General features: G+C 48.5%; 1 protein-coding gene across 1 annotated transcript in view; it reads right to left on the reverse strand.

Moving 5' to 3' along the window:
- Tspan18 (tetraspanin 18) overlaps window positions 1–21860 on the reverse strand; it is a 131455-nt gene that overhangs the window by 60262 nt on the left and 49333 nt on the right. The window lies entirely within an intron of this gene.

The raw sequence follows: 21860 nt of genomic DNA on the forward strand, positions 1-21860 counted from the left end.
GCTGTCCCACAGCTCTTCAGCTCAAGGCTAGTTCTCTACCACTTGAGCCACAGTGCCACTTCTGGCTTTTTCTGCTTATGTGGTGCTGAGGAATTGAACCCAGGGCCTCATGCATGCAAGGTAAGCACTCTACCACTGAGCCACCTCCCCAGCCCACATCACAAACTTTTTACTGAGCTTGCTTGCCCAGTCCTGTCTTATCCAAGCTTACAGGTTTCCTAGCATTTCCATCACTTCTCCTTCACCCTCTTGCATACCTGTGAATCCCTGTCTTTCCTGCCTCGCATAGCCAGACTCTTCTCAAAGGAGTTGTCAACACTCTGGTCATCATGCTACACCTGGCCCCTCACTCGCTGCCAGTCTGGCCTCTATCCCAGCTACCCTGAGGAACAAGCCCAGCTAAGGACCTTGTCCTTTAGCACAGACATGGTTTAGAGTGCTGACTCCCCAGCTCCTCCATTCTCCATTCAGTAGTCACCCTTATCCCCAGGGGGATACATTCCAACACCCTCATTGGACACCTGAAGTATGGGGTCATTTCTGAACCCTGCCGGTGCTGTTTCCTATGCATACCCACTGATGCCAAATAGCCTATGAACTAGGCATAGTAAGAGATGAACAATAACTAATACTAGAACACTTATGATAAATATATTGTAATAAAAGTTGGGTGAATGTGGTCTCGCTGTCTCTCCCCAGATATTCTTATTTCATTACATCCACCCTTTGTGACGCTGTGAAATGACACACTTGAGGAAAGTACTTTATAGCTTCCCTTCAGCCAGCCTCACTACTCCAGTGGTTTGAGGCTACTATTAAATAAAAGAAAGGTTTTTTTGGAGCCAGGCTTCAGTGTTCACACCTATAATTCAAGCTACTCGGGAGGTGAGATCTGAGGACCACCAGCTGAAGCCAGCCTAAGCAGAAAAACCTGTGAGATTCTTAGGTCCGATTAATCCCCGAGAAACCAGAAGTGAAGCTGTGGCTCAAGTGGTAGAACACCAGCTTGAGTGAAAAAGCCAAGTAAGACCATGAGGCCTTGAGTTCAAACTCCAATGCGGGCATGTATGCGCACACACATGCACGAAGATGTGAAAATAAAAATTCTGCAACATAACCAACCGTTTTTGTGGCAGTCAACATACCAGGTAGGGAGATAGGCCTATGTCACCATGCTACTCAGAACCCCATGCAGTTAAAAACCTATGAACTGTGTATTACTAGAATTTTCCCTTCATCATCTTTAAACCATAGTTGACCACAGGCAATGGGGACTGTGGGTAACTGAAACATGTAAGGTGAGATCTCCATTAAGGGAAGAATACTGTCTTGTCTTAGAATACTTTGTGCTGTTGTAAGAGAAAATCCCATGGCAGGTGTGTTAATGAAGAAAAGAAATTTGTTTCTCAAGGTTCTGTATGATGGGAAGTCCAAGACCAAGGGACTGACAAATGGAAAAGGCCTGTGTGTTCCATCAACCCATGGCAAAACAAGGAAGGAGGTGAAAATCACCTTTTTAGCAGAGGTGCCTGAAGTCTCTGGAGCACTAACTCACTCCTCCATGACAGCACCGATCCATGGAAGACACAGCTGAATGACCCAATCACATGTTAAAGATTCTACCTCCTAATACCACAATGCAGTGAGTTTCAATAGGATTTTGGAGGTGACATTCAAACCATAGAATACATCAAGTAGTCATCTCTCAGGAGCAGCCTGGCACCCACCTGTTCCCTGTGACCCTCACTACTGCGTCAAAGGTCAGCTAGCTCTCGTCTAGAAAGTTTTGCAGAAACCTGCCACGTGCCAGACAATGTTCTAGTCAGGGATGCAGAAGAGGAAGGGGGAGAAAAGGAAAAAAAATATTTGAATTTAAGAAGCTTCTCATCCAGGCAAGCAGATCTCTTTTCTTATTTTCAGTAAAGGAAACTGAGGCTTAGAGAAGGTACCTATGTAAAATAACATAGCTGGTGTTCATCACTCTGCTTCTAGACTCAATGAGGAATCATCTGGAAAAGATGCTCGATGAATATGATGTACTTTGAGACAGATCAAACTTTAATACGAGCCTAACTCAATTCCCAAGCAGGGACAAAGAGAAGAGATGGAGCAATCCAGGCTTGGATTCTTTTCTACTGATTTTATTATCCGTAATATTCTAATTAAAAGTCAAGCACTCTCAATAATCCCCGTTGAGACCCAAGAAAATGTCTTGGTCCTAATTTTAGCTCCATGCAAAATAGTCCAACATCATATTAACCACAATTATTTGACCTTCAAAAAGGTCACTTGCTGTCTCTGTACTTCAGTTTCCCTTGTGTGCTGTGAGAGGACGAAGCCAGGTCTCTTGGGCTCCTTGCAGACTTCAAGGTATGATTCTAGAATATTCTCACTTGCTTTCTTGTACACCAGGAACTCTGCCTTGCCTTGACTTCCCTATTTCCCAGTGTCCTAAAAGTTATCATGTCCTTGCATGCCTGTGTGGTGTATCTTAAGAGCAACTCATTTATCTCTCTTAAGAACACCGGGAAGTGGGCATGATCATTGGATATCTGAGGGTAAATAGGACATAGGTGGCCAAACCAGAGTCAAGACCAATATAGTCAACTAGTCATGGTCTAGACCATGCTAGTCAAGCACAGATGGCAATGAACAACACTTACTCACACACATCAATCCCCCCCTCCTCTGCCCAAGGGAGGCTGACCAGAGACAGAAGTCTTCAGTATCTGGGCACCAAGAAACTTGAAAGTTCCTCATTTTTGCCATTGGAATTTCTTACTGCCCTCACCATACCAAGCAGCAACTTTCTTTGACTGGTAGAAGTGGACTTTGGTGCCCTGCTGAAACCAAAACCTCTGATCATTTTCCTCCCTTGCCAGACCTTTCTTCCCTTTGATGAATCCTACTTTGCTTTGCAAACCCAGTACAATCACAAGGAGCCAGCCGTAGGCTCTAGCTCTGGACCTCACTGCTACATAGAAGTTCATACTGTCACAATATTTATTGTAAAAAGATTCAACAAATAGAGCACTGGAGTGAGAGACCATCTGCATAAAAGAAGGAGAAAGAGGGTTAAAAAAAACCCTCCTAACTCAAGAAAATGGAAAACGCAGAGAGCATAACAGAGGGGAAGAAAGTCAATTAAATCATGATAATTACTTCCGCTGCGTGCCGAGAGCAGCATGAACATCTATTAATTAGGAGTTGCGTGTTCACTGTGGCTGTTTGACTTCCACGAGGCTGCCAGGGCGCTCCGTAATAACATGTTCCCAGAGAGCAAATGTGTGAAAATATTTTCACCCCAGCAATTAGCAGTTTTAAAGAACCAATACACAGCTTGGCACTGGTAGAGATCATGCCTGTAATCTTAGCTACTCAGGAAACTGAGATCTGAGGATCTTTGGTTCAAAGCCTACGTGGGGCAGAAAATTCCCTGAGATTCTTTTTTTTTTTTTCCCCCAGGGCTGAGGACTGAACCCAGGGCCTTGCGCATGCCGGGCGGGCGCCCTTCCACTGGGTTAAACCCCCAGCCCCCCTGAGATTCTTTTCTCCAATTAGCCAGCAAAAAGCTAGAAGTAGAGCTATGGCTCAAATGTTAGAGCACTAGCCTTAAGTGAAAAAGCTAACGGACAGTGCCTATGCCCTGAGTTCAAATCTCAGTAATGGCATATATGCACGCGTGCGCATATACACATGCATGCATGTGCACATGCGCACACGCACACACCAACACCAACACCATCATCAATAGCACCCTATAGCATGTTCTCTGAGCCCACTGTGAATGGCATGAACTGTATCAGTTTCTGTTGTCCCCAGTCCCCATCCCCTGTCCTTATAGCTACCAGGTCTTCCTTGCTTCTAATCAGCAGAACAAGAAGCTTGTCTAGGTGCAATTCTTCTGCACAGAGCAGGACCCAAGGGAGAACCCTGTAGGACTGTATCCTCTTGCCCCTGAATCATTCAAAACCAGCTCAAACCACTCGGGAGAAGAGCCTGTTGGGACCTAGGGACTAAGGTATGTTGAAGGAGGGATTTCAGTAGATCAGGACTCTACCCTTACATCCATTTTGAGACTAGTGAGTGTGGTAAACACCCAGAAAACCCAGTCAGGCAGAGGCCCACCAGCAGTATGTTTGCTGGTGGGGGACTGTCACACCATCAGGGTCAGGAAGAATATAAGAGATCACCTAGACCACTTGGAAAATGGGGAAACTGAAGCTTGGGAAAGTCAGGTGACCTGAGGTCTCTTCTACAGATATTACAGGCTAATCCCAGATACATTATATCACCTCATTATTTCGATGTACAGTAACTATTGCTATGCGGTATCCAGTCCACAAAAGAAAGTCAATGAATGAGAGTTTGCTTCCTCCTCCCTTGTTCTGTAAGGAAAAGGGTCCAATTCTGGCTGCCATGGCTACAAGCCCTCAGGGACTGGTAGGAGACATGAACAGAAGGCAGACAGGAGCCTGGGGTGCTCTAGAACTTTCTCACATGCAGCAGGCACTGGCCTCATGGGATAGAAGCAGGCAGCCAGGTCTTAGACAGACATAGGACACTGGGCCACCTGCCTGCCTGTGTTCCTCGGCTGCGAACAGAGAACTCAGGTGAGGATGGGCGGGGCACTCTGGCTATGTGGTGAGACTGAGCCAGGAAATCCTCTGGTCTGTTGGCTCCCGGCGCTCCTGGCTTGAGAGTGGGTGACAGAGGAAGGTGAGGGTCAGAGCTCTGGGAGGGCTGCATCCTGAAGGATATATGGAAATAGCGTGTGGGACCAGGGAGGGCTGTGTGGGCAGAACTGCTGCAGGAAAATGGGCCTTCCTGTCATTCACTGTCCCTTCTGCCCTGGCCAAGTTAAACACGCATCCGCCCACACTGTACATGTAACAAGTAGAAAAATTTGGATCTCTTGACCTTGCAGGCTACTGTACCTTTCCCTACTAATCTAAAACCAAACCAAAACAATAACAAAAAAATCCAGTTATAAAGCTAAAGGGAACAAATGCTCCCAGGCAGCCTGGAAAGGATCGGCCATCTGCCCACACGCTTCCTCTTCCTGAATGGCTAGTCTCAGCTGGGACCTCCTCTCTATCTGTTCAGGCTCTGGACAGTAGGAATAGCTGTGGGGAAGTCTGAGAATCCTGTTGGGCTGAAATTAAACAACACCATACTGGGAGACGTACCTGAACCAGAACATGCGAAGGTTTAGACGGGTAAGACTGCATTGCATCCAGCACAGGGGAATACTCAGGAGTTTGAGTCAAGGGTCAGTACAAGAAGCCTCTGGCACCATGGTAGTAGTCTGAGAAATCATTCACTTGCCCTTTACCACATGGCCTCACATGGCAGAGTGGCTTGACCATGTGACTTGCTTTGGCCAATGGGATGTCACAACAGAGGCATGCCTGTACCCTTGCCCACTGATGGATTGCTATCAGAACAAGGTCTCAGTAGCTACGGGCCTTCAGCCTGGACCCTAGAATAAATAGGCATAGAACACAGCTCCTGATCCAGAGAAGAGAGACATGGATAAAATTCAAAAACAAACTGCAACCAAGGCTTGGACCCCAAAGCATGGAGTTTAGGCCAGACCTGCCACTTTGCAGCCAACTGACAACTCTTGAATATGAGAAGAAATGTCTCTTAAAGCCACTGGACTTTGGAGTCTTTTGCTCTGTGGTACCATTTTGGTGACAAGAAATACAACTCTCACTTTACTCTGATAAAGACAAGACTCGGTGGATTCTTCCAGCTCATCATGCGTACAGACAGCAAGCCCAGGGCTGGATCCTAGTACAGCCCGTTGGGTCATGCCCTGCACAGCCTGTCCAGCATGCTGATCTAGCAGTGCTGGGTGCAATGCCAGCTTGAGACCGACCACCTCCAGCTTACACCTCCTTGAGAGCAATCATAGACCTGCGATGATGCCCTGGGTACTTGCTGACGTAGCCTTGGCCCTGAGCCCAGCTAGCCACAGACTTCCTGCCCCAAAGATCACCTTTACCCCAACTGGATATCCTCTCACCTCCATGGCAGGTACAGAACAGAATTGAAAAAGGGGAAGAGAGAGAAGACATCAGTCCCTTGAAGGGCAATGCTGTCACCTTGAAGCTCACCCCTTGTAGCAGCTCTCCCAAGAATCCACACTCACTCCCATGGCAGGCAGAATCCAATGGAGTTAGAGCAAGGAGGGGACAGGAGTGCCAGACAGCAGTGGCTTCTTCTTGCCTCATTCCCAAAGTGATCCTCAGGCGATTGGCCTGCCTGCTCCACATGAAAGCCCAGCAGGCAGACCCTTGTAGGCCCCCATCTTTGACAAATCAACCATGGCTCATAAGTTGTAAGTGGCTCAATAAGATGAATAAAACAATGGCCAAAAGAATAGATGTGTGATTACCGCCAGCTTCCCGCAAGACTGGTCCTCCTAGGGGGCCTTTCCCCTCCAAACCCTAGTACTAACTCCAGCACATGAAACAAATAGAAAGTGTTGAGTGGATGAGCTGTCCTGGGTCCAGGGCCTCAGTTTCTGCATCTTTAAAATGGGCCAGTTGCTAAGAGTGTGTGGGAGCACAACACAGTTAGCGAATAAATGAATAAGCAAATTCTAGACATGCATCTGTGCACAGTCAAGTGTGCTGTAAGGCCTACGGCTTTCACTGGGGATATAGCAGGGGACAAATGGTGCTTTAGTGAAATCACCGTGATGGGAGCTGACCGTTGTCTTGCTTTACGGGAAGAAAAAAAAAAAGCACATCTGTCTTCTGCAACAGGAAGAAGTTGGCACCAGATGCAGACGTCAATCTTAACTTTAAACAGTTTTATTGGTAAAGGAAACGAAGTCTGGGAACCTCCACCCGGGTGCTCTGAGAAACGGCCCAGACAATGCGGGATTTTTCCAACCAACAATGAAGAATTAAACCGCCAGAGGAGTCCTTTTGGCTTTTGTCTGTTTTTTATTTCACGTTTCCTTTGAAAACACAGCCTTGCTGCTTTGTACAGCGTACTGATCTCTGAAGGGCCTGTTTCCAAGGGTCCTGTTCCCAGGGTCTCTGTGCCCTGGAGTTTTATTCTCATGCCTTGGCCCCCGTGTTGTGTGCAGACTTGCCCCCCAAGTCTGGGAGTGGTTAGATTCAGTACAGACAGGGTCCCCCGGGGAGGGGTCTGTGCCACCCAGCTCATCCCAAGTCAGTCCGAAGGTGACCATGGTCCATGTTCTCCTTTCTGGGCATGTCTTATGTGGGGTTTTGCTTACATTGCAAAATCACAGCATCTGAGCCATGTCATGGCCATGCACACATCTCGGACCCTAGAACTGTCAGTGGTTGTGGGACTCCCATGTTTAGCCTCATTTAGAGACACCAAGCATTTTGTTCTGTATTGCAGAGCAAAGGGAGACACAACGCCATTTCTTGGAGGTCTGACTTCCAGCAGGGTCTGCTGGGTGGAAACCTGCAGGGTCCTTCATCAGCTGCTCCTGCAAATGAGAAAAACTGAGTCTGGGTCCAGACCTTGCCTTGGGCTCACAAGTGTCATGCAGAGAGCACTCTTCCAGGCACTTTATGTATATTGTCCTACTAAACTGCAAGTATGGACTGTAATCATCACCTTCTTATGTGGAAACTGAGGCTCAGAGAAGCTCTGGGACTTGCCCAGAATCACACAGTTATCAATAAGCCTGGATTCTACAATACCAGCTTAAAGCCTGCTTCTACTTTGTCCAGAGTCATGGCCTGGACCGGTCCCTCCCATGGGGTTCCACTTGGCCTATCTCTGCTCAGCGTCCTCTCTCTGAAAAGCGGCTCACTTGGCTGGTTCCTAGTCTTGCAGGAGGTTGAAGGGCTGGCTGTAGGATATCAAGTCCTGTCTCCTAGGAGAGCTGGGATCTGAGTACAGGGCCGGTGCTCAGTGCAGTGTAGTGAGGGACCTGTGAGGCCAGCAAATTGTACCATGCATGAGACATTCATTTCTATCAAAGAATGTGAGTCCTGTATACTTGTGTGTGTGTGTGTGTGTGTGTGTGTGTGTGTGTGTACAGACATACATGTGCACTGAAACCCCAAGAGCCCTGCTAGTCCTGGAGCAGTAGCAGCATGGGCTGGAAGCTTCCCAGGGCTAAGATGCCAGCAGCCTCTCTTGTCCCTGAAGTGACAATACACATTGTGGTGGGGTGGGGGACCAAGTGATGTGAACCCCCAGGATTTACTCCCTACCTCTGAGGTGTGCAACAGGTTAGTTCCACAGGGTGCAAGTACCAAAGTAATGTTCTGACTTCAAACTCTAACATGATTCTTGCCTTAGGTCTTGCATAATAGAATCAGATTTTATCTTACAGGCATGCACAATATACCACTGCCCAAATCTGACCAGAGACCTGGAGACCTGGGCCTGCCTAACCTCAGGATGCTGGCCTTATCTAATTGCCTCCCTGCCATGGCTGGGAAAGCTGGCTCCACCTCCTCTCCAGACAAACCTCTGTCTCTCTGCCACAAACCAATTAAGGGTGACGCTCTGTGAAGATGGGCCCACCGCCATCAGCGCTTGCCTGTCCCACCCCTGTGTTCCAACACAGCACATGGCGTTCTTCTGTGACTCTGGCTGTCTGTTGCGGACAGAGGAAGAGCCCTTTAGTTTAATTAAGCATAGCATCTGTCCTGCTTCATGTGTAGAGCACGAGAGGAAGGAAAGGGCATGAGTTAGTAACATCCCCAAACCAAGCGCCAAACATGCACCAGACAGCTCACTAGCAAATTCCAAGCTCACATTATCTTTGCTGTAACTCTAGCAGGGTTTGGAGGCCCAGAATGGGTAAGTCATTTGTCCAAGGACACAGAGCCAGGAAATGGCCAGGCTGGAATCTGAACCCAGTCCTGCAGATCAGCAAAGTGCATATTTGTCCTGGTTGAGCCTATCTGGCCAAGCGGGGGAGGGGGTGGAGGCAGGAGAAGCCACTGGCTTAGTGGCTGAGCTGGGGGAGACGGAGAAGACTTGCTGTGATGAGAGTTATGAGATGGGAACCTAGAGGATGTTTTCACCAAGGGCAGCATGGAGAGGAAGGCTGGTGCTAACACATGGTGCTGCTGGCCCTTCCCACTCACATGGTTGGCCAGGACAGGTGTCCTGCACAGTGAGCTGCCCCTTCTGTTCTCTTGTGGGCATCCTGATTTCTCTGCAGCAGCCATGTTCAGTGAAGGGCTTGTCAGTCATCCAGATACTACTGAGGCTAACCCAGAGCAAGCATCTGCAGAGCCCTGTAACTGCACTCGCAGCTCAGAGGTGTGTTAAATGCATAAGCACGGTGCATGCCACAGGGTAGTTCATTGTGAGAATGCACCAATTGTGTGTGGATTTCTGATTCTTCCTCTAAGGCTGGTTGCAGAGTCTATCTTCTCACTCTCCCCCCCACCTCTCTGTACGTGCACGTGTGTGTGTGTGTGTGTGTGTGTGTGTGTGTGTGTGTGTCTGTCTGTCTGTCTGTCTGTCTCAATACTGGGCTTTATGCTGTCACTTGACTTTTCCTTTCAAGGCTGGTGTGCTACTACTTGAGCCACACTTTCACTTCCAGCTTTTTGGTATTTAACTAGCATTAGAGTCTTTTCTGCCTGGGCTGGTTTCCTCCATCAGCAATCCTTAGATCTCAGACTCCTGAGTAGCTGGGATTACAGGTGTGAGCCATTAGCTACTGGCACTTGCCCTCTCTCTCTCTCTCTCTCTCTCTCCCCCCCCTTCTCTCCTCTCTCCCTCTCTCTCTAAATTGTGCTAAGAGACCAATGGAGGGAAGGAAAAACCCAAACCATTGACTTACAGCAACAAAAGTTAACACAGACTCACTTTCCCAGAGCAACCAGATCAAACAACTGTGTCTCCAGGAAGGCATGCACACACGTGTGTGTTTGCACATATACACATATTTAAAACTCTAATTATGGATCATGGAGGTGAAGAAAAAGAACAAGAAGCCTGTTATTATTTGGAATAAGTCACATATTAGCCAAATTCTTTAATTATAAATGCCTTGTGGGTAATAGTAAGGAAATGACAATTAATTCAATCCACATTTGCCTGTTCTTAAATGAAGGCAAGCAGTATATACAGAAGGAAATGGAAACTGGGACTCAAACATAGCAGCACTGTTCCACTAACCCAAAGGGAGCCACAACTATGAATGAATGATAGAGTCGCTGTGTGTCCACACAAATAGGTTCACTAGCCATAAAAGGCAATGAGTTCTGTGCCCGAGTGATCTAACACATGACACTAAGAGAAAGGAAGCAGACACAGGGGACCCCCCTCATCTCCTCTGATGCAGTTTATGTGAAATGTCCAGAACAGTAAATGCTCAGAGAAGGGAGGCAGATTGTGGCTGCAAGGGGCTGGGAGTGAGGAGATATAGCTCGTTGGCTCTGGGTTTTGTTTTGGGGTGGTAAAAATGTTTCAGAACTAGAGAGAAGTGGTAGTTGGTTGTTCAGTATAGGTGATGAACACCAGTGGATTGTTCATGAAAAATAGTTGACCTTAGCCAGGCGCTGATGGCTCATACCTGTAGTCCTAGCTATTCAGGAGGTTGAGATATAAGGATCACAGTTTAAAGCCAGCCCAGTCAGAAAAGTCCATGAGACTTTTATCTCCAATTAACTACCAAAAAAGCCAGAAGGAGAGCTGGGGCTCAAGTGGTAGAGCACTAGCCTTCAGCAACAACAACAACAACAACAAACTCAGGGAGAGTGCTCAGGCCCTGAGTTCAAGCTCAGAATCTGAATGCACACACACACACACACACACACACATCCTCACACGCACGCACACGCACGCGCGCACACACACACACACACACACACGTACACTCAGAAATGCACCACTTCATCTTACAGGATGACTTACATCAATAAATTATTTTTTTGCAAAAAGAAAACGATCATTAGGAGAGCCCGAATTTTCCTAATGATATGAGAGGAGCCTAGTTCTATGTTGGCTCTACCACTTACCCTGTGACCTGTGGCAGTCACTTTGTGACTCAGTTTCCCCCTATCAAGGGGGGTTTCTCTAGGCCAGGTGAGACTACAGAAGTGCCAGGTGAGGAAGTGATTTTGAATATATCAGCTGCCATGAACCAGCAGACACTGAGAGCCAATGGGCTGTTGATGTGCTGAATGCTTTTTCTTGTGGATCTCAATGAATCCTCACAACAGCCTGCTTTACAGAAGAGGAGGCTGTGGCTAAGAAAAATGCAGGGGAGAGGTGGGGTTCAGCCCAAGCTGCACTTCATACCACTCTGCTTGCCCCTAGCATAATCATTACCACTGCTCACAATGGTATTGAGCATCTCCAGATAAACATACCAGGTACCAATTCTTCAAGATTTGGTGACCTGCCTCAGCTCCACACCAATAATTGACACCAAGCAAGAAGCTGAACAATATGCCCCAAATCTGTGATCCTGTAGTTTTTGCATCCATAGATCTGTAGTTCTTATCCATGGACCTATGGCTCTGCATCCATGGCTTATGGCTCTTTGCATCCATGATCCTGTGGTTCTCTGCATCCATGGACCTGGAGCTCTTGGTATCCATGGACCTGTGGCTCTTTGCATCGATGGACTTATGGTTCTCTGCATCCATGAACCTGTGGCTCTGCATCCATAGACATATGGTTCTCTGCATCCATGGACCTGAGGCTCACTGAATCCTTGGACCTGTGGTTCTCTGTATCCATGGACCTGAGGTTCACTGAACACATGAACATGAGAGGGTCACTGAATCCATGGATCTTAGGCTCCCTAAACTCATAGACCTGAGAGACTCACTGAATCCATTGACCTGTGGTTATCTTGATCCATGGACCTGAGGGTCACTGAATCTATGGACCTGTGGTTCTCTGCATCCATGAACCTGTGGTTTTCATCCATGGACCTGTGACTTTACTTCTGAAATGGCTTTTTCCAGAGTCCTTGGCACACACAAATATGAGTTTCCCTGACACTGTACTTCAGATTCAAGTTCTTTTGTTACAAGAGCCTCACTTACACAGTCTCCATGTGCTCCATTCCATGTGGGTCCTGGGGGGATGCAGAACTGAATGGGCCTAGGTCCTGGTTTCAGAGAACTCACACTAGAGACACAGAGGAAAGAAGCTGGGACTCCCAAGCATGACCAAATCAGTGACAGATGTTTATATGGCTGTGACAGGACTCCTGGGAGACCCATAGTACAATGATAAGAAGAAAAAAAAAAGGCTGGGAAGGTGGCTCAGGGGTAGAGCGCTTGCCTTGCATGCATGAGGCCCTGGGTTCGATTCCTCAGCACCACAGAAGCAGAAAAAAAAAAGCCGGAAGTGGCGCTGTGGCTCAAGTGGTAGAACGCTAGCCTTGAGCTGAAGAGCTGAGGGACAGTGCCCAGGCCCAGAGTTCAGGCCCCATGACCGGACATACACACACACACACACACATGCACGCACGCACGCACGCACACACACACAGAGTCAGTTCTTAAATCAACTTCTGCCATGCCTGTGCTGTGTGGCCTTGGGAAGTCACCTAACCTTTCTGTGTCTCAGTTAGAACATGTAGCAAATTGTTCCTGCCTCAACAGGTTAGGCAGAAGAATAAATAACCCAGGAGTTGGGAAATGTTTAGAACGAGGCCTGCTATCCAATTGGCACTGGCTCTCATGACCAAGATTGCGGTGTCCAAGCAAGCTCAGACTTCCAAAGGAGTTAAGATACTAAATTCAAGGTCATTTGGCAGGGCTGAAGTATAATGTATAGCAGAATATATGCCTAGCATCTGCAAAGCTCTGGGTTCAGATCCCTACACCTGCCAGAGAAAATAAAGAATAAACATAATCAGTGCAAATGTTCTAGTCCTGTTTTCAAGCCAGTGTGGAAATGCGAGTCTCCCATTGACCTAGGCAACTGGCCATTACTACACACCCTGGCCAGCAAGAGGGAACAGAGGCTATCTGAAAATCCAGATCCACTGGGAGTATATCAATTTCCAGGAAATGTCAAATGATATCCTCCTCCTCACACAGCTGCCAGACCCCAGGGAGTCATTTCAGGTTCAAATTGGTTTTTAATCCCAAGAGATTGCAGCTCCCTGGTCCTTCCCTGGGTCCCCACCCTTAAGAGCATTAGAGGACGCTTTAGACAATGTGACTCACTCCCACGGGTTGTCCTCTTCTAGGTCCTTCGGTACAAAGAGCCCTCTTCACATAGAGTGGGATTTTCTCATCAATTTCCTGTCTCTTCCTGTGCTAGATAGATCTGCCCATCACCATAGCTATCCATCACCCAAGTTATGAGCACCTTCCAGGGGCAGGTGCTAGAGCAACAGTCCCCTTTTGTCTCTTCTACTAGCTGTGTTGCTTTCATTGAGTCACTCCATCTCTCTGAGTCTCTGAGGCCCTTATCTATAAAATGGCAATGATCTCACTTTCCCCTGGGTTATTACAGCAGCAATATGCATTCATATGAAGCCCCTGGCACATGCTGGGACTTAGAAAAAAATCAAACCGAAGCTGCCTCAATTATTAAGATGCCTTCTCTTTCTGGACCCATTCCTAGCTCAGACTTGTGGGTAGCTACTTCTGAGGTCCATAGGCCTGCAATCAGCATTTCAGGGGGCCTCTCTACTCTGAACCAGCCCAGCCCTACCAGGTCCCTGGTCCCTTGAGCCACTAGAGGCCAGTCTCATCTTCCTGCCCCACTGTAGGCCCCTCTGGATCTGACAACCACATCAGCCCTCATCAACTTTCCCCCTGGGCCCCAAACTCACCTGAACAGCTGGGCTATACCCAATCTACTGATGGGGAGACCTGTGCTCAAAGGGAGTGAAAGACTGACTGGCGAGCAAAGATAGAAACTCAGGTGTGAATGCCAAGCTCTCTTTTTGGAAGTCTAGAGAGCCAGTGTTCCCCACCTGATTTGTTCCTCATCCTCTCATGACTTTCCAGTAGCCAAAGCTCTGCCAGCTATCTGCTTTCATTGTCTGTACCCACCCCAGTCCTTACTAGGTATTTTTCTTTCCAATGACTTAAAAACAACTCCTCGTTTCTTTTCAAATGCATCCTTATTTCAACACAGTATCCAGGAAATCACAGGCCCGGCGTGCTAAATATATTTTGTCAAATACTCTGTTCAGACAGCTCCCTAACCATCAAAATGAGAAGTGTTCCAGTTCACGTGAGTTTCACCTAAAACTGTCTGCCACCACATGCCGCTCATGGCGGATGTACTTCCCGCTCCGGAGGTGTAGAAGGAGCCAGCCTTGCAAAGTTATGTTTGATTTAGATCTGCCAAAGCCTTCTTCTTAGATTATTCGACCCATGTTCCAACAATTGTTGGAGAGAGTCTCCGGAATTATAAGTGTTCCTTCAGCCCCAAGAGAAGTTTCGACAGATTTTTTTTTTTATAGTAGGACAAATGACATTGGAAGTAGAGCTGTCACCATTTTCGTAAGCCATCCAAGCAAGTTCGAGGTTGTCCAACACAGATGCCACCAGTGATGGGTGCTATGCAGCCACACTCCTTAGGCTGAACCTTGGCATATGGGATCATTGCTCTTCCTCTAATAGGCCTTTAAAGTTTAGCTACAGTCAGTTAATAGAGCAGCATCTATCCACCTTCATGGGCCCTTTCCTCAGTACTTTGTACCCAACAGGCTCTTAATAATTGTTGATAAGTTTCCCATAGACTTAGCTTCACAAAGCACAGCAGTGCGTGAAGGATGAAACAGGATCAGGCCACCTCTGATTGTGACCTTATTTGGAAAAAGAATCTGCAGCATGGCTAGTGAAGATGAGGTCAGTGTGGATGAGGAGGGGCCCCAAATCTCATGACTCTCCCAACTAGAACAGAGACCTAGAGAGGTAGAGAGATGGACAGACACACAGGAGGAAATGGCCACATGACTGGATATAAGCCAAGCCATGTGCAGAGCAGGGCAGGGGGGGCGGGGAAGGGGATTGGGGTGTGGGGGAAGGAGGATTGTGCAGCACACACCAGAAGCTAGGAGAAGAATGAGGGGATTCATCCTTCCAGCATTCAGAGGAAATGGGATCCCAGCAAGCATCCTGATGGTACTTTAAGCTGCCTCATGTAATTTCTTTAGTACAACCTCAGGAAACTAACACAGAAGGTAGGTACAGAAGCCCAGAAAAAAACAAGAGACAGAGCTGAGTGCCTACAAGTAGTTCATCTCAGAACTGGGACTAGAATTCAACTCCCTGGCCTGGGACTCGATAGCCACTGAAAGGACCCACTAGAAGCTTCCACAGGAGGGAGGCACTCAGGGAGGCCCCAGATTCTTTTCTGGATCCCAGCCTTCCTGACTCTTAACCACATTGGAAAAGTCTCTAGGCCTGGATGGTCCTCAATAGGAACAGCTTTTTGTAGACTTCTACATCCCCAAGCGCCATATAAGAGGCCAGAAATGCCATCTGCCATTAGCCAAGTCCCCCTGTGTGTTCTTGCCTGGCTTTCCAGACACATGCGCACATGTGCCGTTCCTCACTGACAGATAACCAGGACAGACAGCCAGCTCTGCTCCAGCCCTGGGTAGCAGGACCCATTCCCACTAACAAGCCAGGCTCCATGCCCGCAGCCACTCCCAGTGTCCCCTTCTGGGGGGGACCACAGCAATGTTGTTGCTGAAGGCAGCCAACCTCGAGGTCTACTATTTCTCCATAAACTGATTTCTCCCCCTGCTTCTTCCCAGGCCCTCCCCAGGGCTGGATTGCAGCTTGCCTCACTTAAACGCCCTGTTCTGTTTTTATAGCTCGAACCTCCAATCCCAGGATCATTAGCGGGTGGGGGGGCAGGGAGGGAGGGGAGAGTTTCTCTTGATTTCTCCTCTCCCTTCTCCTCCTTGTTCCCTCCTCAGAAATGCTATCCAGTTGTTGTTTTAGGCTGGGGTTTATAGAGAGCCTTTGGACTTGAAAGAAAAATGTAGATCCAAGACCTTAAGGATAAACATACCATGGCGAGCACATAGCTACCACAGGCAGCCCCAGACCCCAGCCCACAATGAATCACTCACCCACAGCTCACTGGCCCCCAAAGCTTCACTAAAGGGACTCAGAGCCAGCTTCAAGCTGAATGGAGAAGGTAGAGCAGCCCCTCTCTTCCCACCTCCCTCTCATTCACAAAGGCTTGTTGAACCATTGCTGGTACCAACTTTGTGCCTGTACTCTCCTTCTACAGAACTAAAAAACCTAACGTGGCCCTGGAGTATGGCCTTAAAAGAGTTCACCAGCTCCAAGCAGAAACCAAGAAGTAAAAATGAGACAAATAGCAATAGATAAAGATCATGCAGCAGGCAGGTTCTGTGTACTGGTAAAATCCTGTTCTTATTGTCAGGACTAACTTAGTAAATGCGGGTCCAATTTCCATCTGAACCCAGAATGGCTTCATCGTTCAGGCTCATCTCACTAGTTTTCTTTCCCTATTCTCTTCATTTCCATCATATTTTGTTTTCTTAGCAGGCCTAATAATTCCCTAGGTACTCTTGTGACTCAAAGTCTGGGAGCCTCTAGGCATTTCTGTCCTGTTGTCTTCTGCATCTGCTACCTCCTTTCACACAAGTGTCCCTGCTTTGCTGTGTCTTTCTATTGCCTGGATCACATGTTCCAGTCTTCCATCTCTTCAATCCATCTTTTATCCCTCATCAGGGCCAGATCCTGAGGTCCCTGGCCTGATCCCAGACCTTCAAAGGTTACTCATGGCAGAACAGTAACATCCAAGTTCAGCTTTTGAGAACTTCCACAGCCACACTGTGATCTGCCTTTCCAACTTAATATTCTCTACATCCTTACATGCCCCCACCCCCACCCCGAGTGACCACCAAAAGGGTAATTCCTTCTTTGCTGAAAATACATACCTGTGTATTCTCATGTGCAAGCTTTGGCTTGAGTGGCTCTGAGTTAAAGTACCAACAGTGATCTGAACAAAGCAGTATGAAATGAAGTTTGAGCAGCCTCAGGAGGCTGCCCAGGAAAGCCTTTGTACACTTTCTTCCCTGCTTTCTTTTCCCTCCCAGCATTAGGGGGACCAGTCTCAACAAACTGAGGTTTCCTACGGAGAGGCTAGATGCCCTGGGTCCCACCCATAGCCTCTACTACCTGCTGCCATAGCCCTGTCTCCCAAGGTCCATAAGCCCTTCTCTGTGGTGTGACAAAAGCAGGATATGTGCATCCATGTGTATGTATACATGAATATGTGTGTATATATCCATGAGTGTATGCATATGTGGCCATATACACATGTGTATTGTGTATCCATACGTCCTGTGTATACATGCATACACACATGTACAGGTACAACACGTGTGCATGTGTCCTTGTGAATATGTACTTGTGTGTGTACCACCCCGCCCCTTCCAGCCTTGACTTCTGTCTTCCACACTCCTCTGGTCTCAACCTCCACTCTTGCTCCCCTAATTCATTCTCTATACAGCAGCCAGGGGATTTATTTAAAATGCAAATGAGAGCCTGGAGCACCACTGCTTTAAACCTTCTGAAGGTTTCTCCCTGCTTAGAATAAAATCCAAAGTCTTCGAGGCCCTGGAGCCCCATGTCCATCCGTCTTCTCCCTGAGCACCACCCCTTCTCAGAGCCTCTGTGATTGCTTCTCCCTGTCCTGCACCACCCATCAAACACCTCGAGGCTCCAACTCTACCATCAATGCTCCCCTTTAAGGGCTCCTCAGCCCCCCCACTAAAGGAAGCACACCCTGGCATTCTCTAATGCTGACAGCTGGAACCATGGTTGTTCCATTCCTCAGGCCAGATACTGAGGTGTGGAGCAGGCTGGGAACTGCGCAGAGCTTGCTGGGAGACAGAGCTGGCATAACAACCTGGCAGGAAAAGGTCTTCAGCGCTTAACCACAGCCTGAAGCACCTCTGACCCCTGCAAAGACTTTCTCCTTCTCTCCCACAATCCTGCACCAAGGCCATCAAGAGGCTGTGGTATCTCTGGGGGCAGGTCCCCACTGACAGACAGACCACACCTGTAAGCAAAGGAAACACATGGAACGCATGGTCGAGTGAGAGCTACAGAAAGGACAAACTGGGACAGACTGCAAAGTCACAGCATGTTCTGTAGAAGATGCAAAGAGGAGCTAACACTGTGGCATAACACTGTGGTCAGATATTTTTGCTCAGTGAAAATCTTTCAAGAGTGATATGGATTAATTTGTCATCTGAGCATTGGCAGTTTCTAAGTATGCGCATACACATGCACAAACACGCTACACACATATCGTTACAATAAAGCTCTGTGTCCTAGGTCCCACAGTCCCAGCAATTCTTATTTTGAAGCTTCTTCAAAATAAACAATAATTTTCCAAGTGCCAATGGCTTGTGCCTGCAATTCTAGCTACTCAGGAAGCTAAGACCTGAAAGATGGAGGTTTGAACTCAGCCTGGGTAGAAACAAGACTCCATCTCCAAATAATCAGCAAAAGCCAAGTTGATGATGTGGCTGTAAGTAAGCAAGCAAGCTAAGCAAGCTTGAGGCACCCAGTTCAAGCCCCAGCACTGACAATTAATCAATTCATTACTTAAATATGATACATAAAGAATCAGACTAAGAGTAAAGAGATGCGGAGTCTGACTTGCTTCTGCCTTTGTTACACAGGCAGCCTTGGGCTATAGACCAGGCCCCTGGTGCTTCTCACAGTTTTTGTATAGCAGAGTCTTTGTGTCCATTGGCCTGTTCCCAGGAGACAAGCATCAGAGCTAACACTGAGCCTCTGTGGGGGTAATCTCTTCAGCTGACCACCCCCCCTCTACCTTAACTCACATCCCCAGGGTCCCCAGAGATGACCTGAGAAGTTCCTACCCTGCTTTCCAAGTCCTGAGATGTTTCTTTCCCAGACAGGGAGCCACAAGGGACCTGGGGGAAATCTGATCTAGAAATTTCTACGGACAAGTGCCATCCAGAGTCCTGCTGGGGGAGCGGGGAAAGAGGCTTTTCAGAGAACAGATGCAAAGGAGCCAAGCTTCCCATTGTTACCTACGTACAAGGACTTGGGAAGGCTGTGGGCTGGGGACCTGCCCCCCATTGACACAAGAGCAAACCTGGATGGACCGGGTCCTGGCCACTGTCATCAAACGGCCCATCAGTTGATCACAGGACCTGACCTGAGGGCATCATTAGAATTCAAGTGAACCAGAAAGAGATTCTGAATCCCAGGTTTGCCAGATCCACAGCTCTAACCATTTCTCCATCATTGAAAAGGAGGGCTGTAATCCCCACAGGGACGAGCTGAGTCTCATTGAGCGTGTGTCCTCATGAGGCTACAGAGATGGGGAAGAGAACTCTGGCTCAGCAGTCTCCCTTATACTGTTCCAATGAGAGTCAGGGATGGCATCTGTGAATGCAGCCTGCCTGGATTCGAACCCCACCCAAGCAAGGAGCATCACTCCTTGTGCCTCAGCTTCCCCTTCTTGGAAGAAGGAAACATAGTGTACCTAATTCATGGGGGCTGTGACCATTTACATCACCACGGGCACATAATAAACACTCAATAAATTGATTTGGTAAACATTTCTGGGCACTGCACCCGTCTGGTCTCCCCAGCAGTGCTTCCTGCCATGCCCAGCACCTGTTGGCTCCATGGTGTCTCCTCCCCTGAGGGGCAAATCAAGGCTGTGGGGTTGAACGGAGGAGAGACAAGAATCCACAGGAGGAATGAGCTGGTGGATCCAACAATGTTCAGTCTGAGTCCCTACTGTGTTGGGGTGCTGTTTTGGGGTTGTCATGTAGAAGCATGGACATAAGAAGCACAAGGGTAATGAAATATTCTAAAGGTAGCTGGGAAGGGGAAGACAGAGGCTGGGGGTGGGGGGAGACAGGCAGGGCAAATGGCTTTCCCCACCAGACCGGTTTAGTCCAGTTTCCCAAGGAGACAAGGGTTCAGGAAAGGTCTAGGGGCAGGCAGAGGAATGTCGAGGGCCCCTGGGGAGGCGCAGAGGGGCTGCAGTCACACAAGCCTTCCATTGTGTCCCCTCCACCCACAGCAGCCACTCTCTAGGGAGATCCTAGGAGAACAAAGCCATGGAGGGCAAGGGTGATGGGGAAGGAGGCCTGGCTGGGACAGAGGCTGGGAGAGGGGGCAGGGGTGGGGTGGGGGGAGCAGGGTTAAGTCCAAGGAGATACAGCCTCAGTTCCCTTGGCAGTCCCTACCACCCCACCCCCATCCCCATCTCAATTCAATAAGGAAGGTCAGGAGACCAAGAAAGGCACAAGGCCGCCAAGCTGGATGGGCTGAATAAAACCCCTTTATTTGACTTAATACTCCTTAAATGCACAAACATGAAATCCTAAACCCTCCCCTTATTTCTTTTGGATGTGGTTTGTGTCTGGCAGAGCTTTCCAACTCCCACCCAAGCGCCTGACCAAAATTATACCAGCTTCCTGCTGAACTCTCTTGTTCCATGGACTCCTGCTAGGTTCAGCCTAAGCTCCAGGACGCCCAGGAGATCATGGCAGGCCTCCTGGAGCAGCAGACACTAACTGTGGGCCAGTGTGGCTGGGCCAGGGTCTGGGATGAACAGGACAGTGTGCCAAGGTAGTGACCAGGCTGAGAAGGCTTGCTCCGAAGCCTCCCTGGACCTACAGTTTCCAGAGACCCTGGCAAGTGGCCTGACCCAGAGGAGCTTTGCCGTTCCCATCTGTTGTGCAAGGGCAGTGACGACAAGATACTTGTCACAGGGCTGCTGTGGACTCAGCCCTGAATGACTGACCCAAACCACCATTACTAGGAGGCTAATGATGGCCCCGTGTACAGAACGGCCCTCAGCAACAGAGGGTGACTTCCCAGGAGCCTATGTGAGCGGGTACTCTGCCCTTCTGGAGGGTTCTGTGCCCTTCTGGCCCTCCTAGGTAACAGCCAGCCACTGGGCCCACAGGGAGACCACTCAAAGTGCCATTCTCGAAGTAGGCACCAACTCCCATGGTATCTGGGAGTTGCTGGCTTACTCCAGGTTCAATGGGCTCCTTTGTGCAGAACTTACCAGGGTCTTTATTCTGCCCCATGTGCACCCTGAATTCCCAGAATTCCTGATGGTTTCTAGACTTCCCTGGGTCTCCCACTTAGGGAAAGGTGAGATGTTATCTCAGATTGGGTATGAGTGTGTTCTCAATTCCCCATCTCTCTAACACATACTTCCCGGTCTTTGTGAGCCCTCCTTGTCTTTTGCACTTGGGACACCATCCCTGGGAATAGCATCCTGTCAGGCTCTGCACGGCCCTGCACTGGGCACTCGGGTAGTGTCAGGATGATGGAGCACTTGGCAAGTCCTTAAGAATCTCATCTGGGAGATGTTTGCTACAGCTGTGTGGGCCTCCCCTCTACCTTCATTTCATCCCAGATGTTCAGACACACAGCCTTTCCATCCATCATCCCTCACAGCCACCAAGTCCCCACAGTGTTACCTTCCAAGCTCTCAAAGCAAGAAGGAAAACTATGATAGTCATGGAGTTGGGAGTCCCACCCTCTGAGCCCCACCTGGCCCCTAATCCATCCTTTTACTACTCCCTGCCCCATCCTCCACCAGCTGAGACAGGGTCAAATGTCCATTGATTGCCTTGTGAGCTCACTAGTGTGTGCCTTTGCAGAAGCAGCCTCTTGGTTCTCATCTGCATAGTGGAGTCCTGTTCTATCTGCCGTTTCTGGGCTGTTGTATAAGAAATGAGATAATTACCAGGTACCAGTGGCTCACTCCTGTGTTCCTAGCTACTGAGGAAGCTGAGATCTGAGGGTCATGGTTAAAAGCCAGCCCTAGCAGGAAAGTCCATGAGACTCTTATCCCCAATTAACCAACAAAAATAAAAATGAAAACCAAAGCTGGAAGTGAAGCTG

This window comes from Dipodomys ordii, unplaced genomic scaffold (assembly GCF_000151885.1).
Source record: "Dipodomys ordii isolate 6190 unplaced genomic scaffold, Dord_2.0 Scaffold125, whole genome shotgun sequence".
In the NCBI taxonomy this organism is placed as follows: Eukaryota; Metazoa; Chordata; class Mammalia; order Rodentia; family Heteromyidae; genus Dipodomys; species Dipodomys ordii.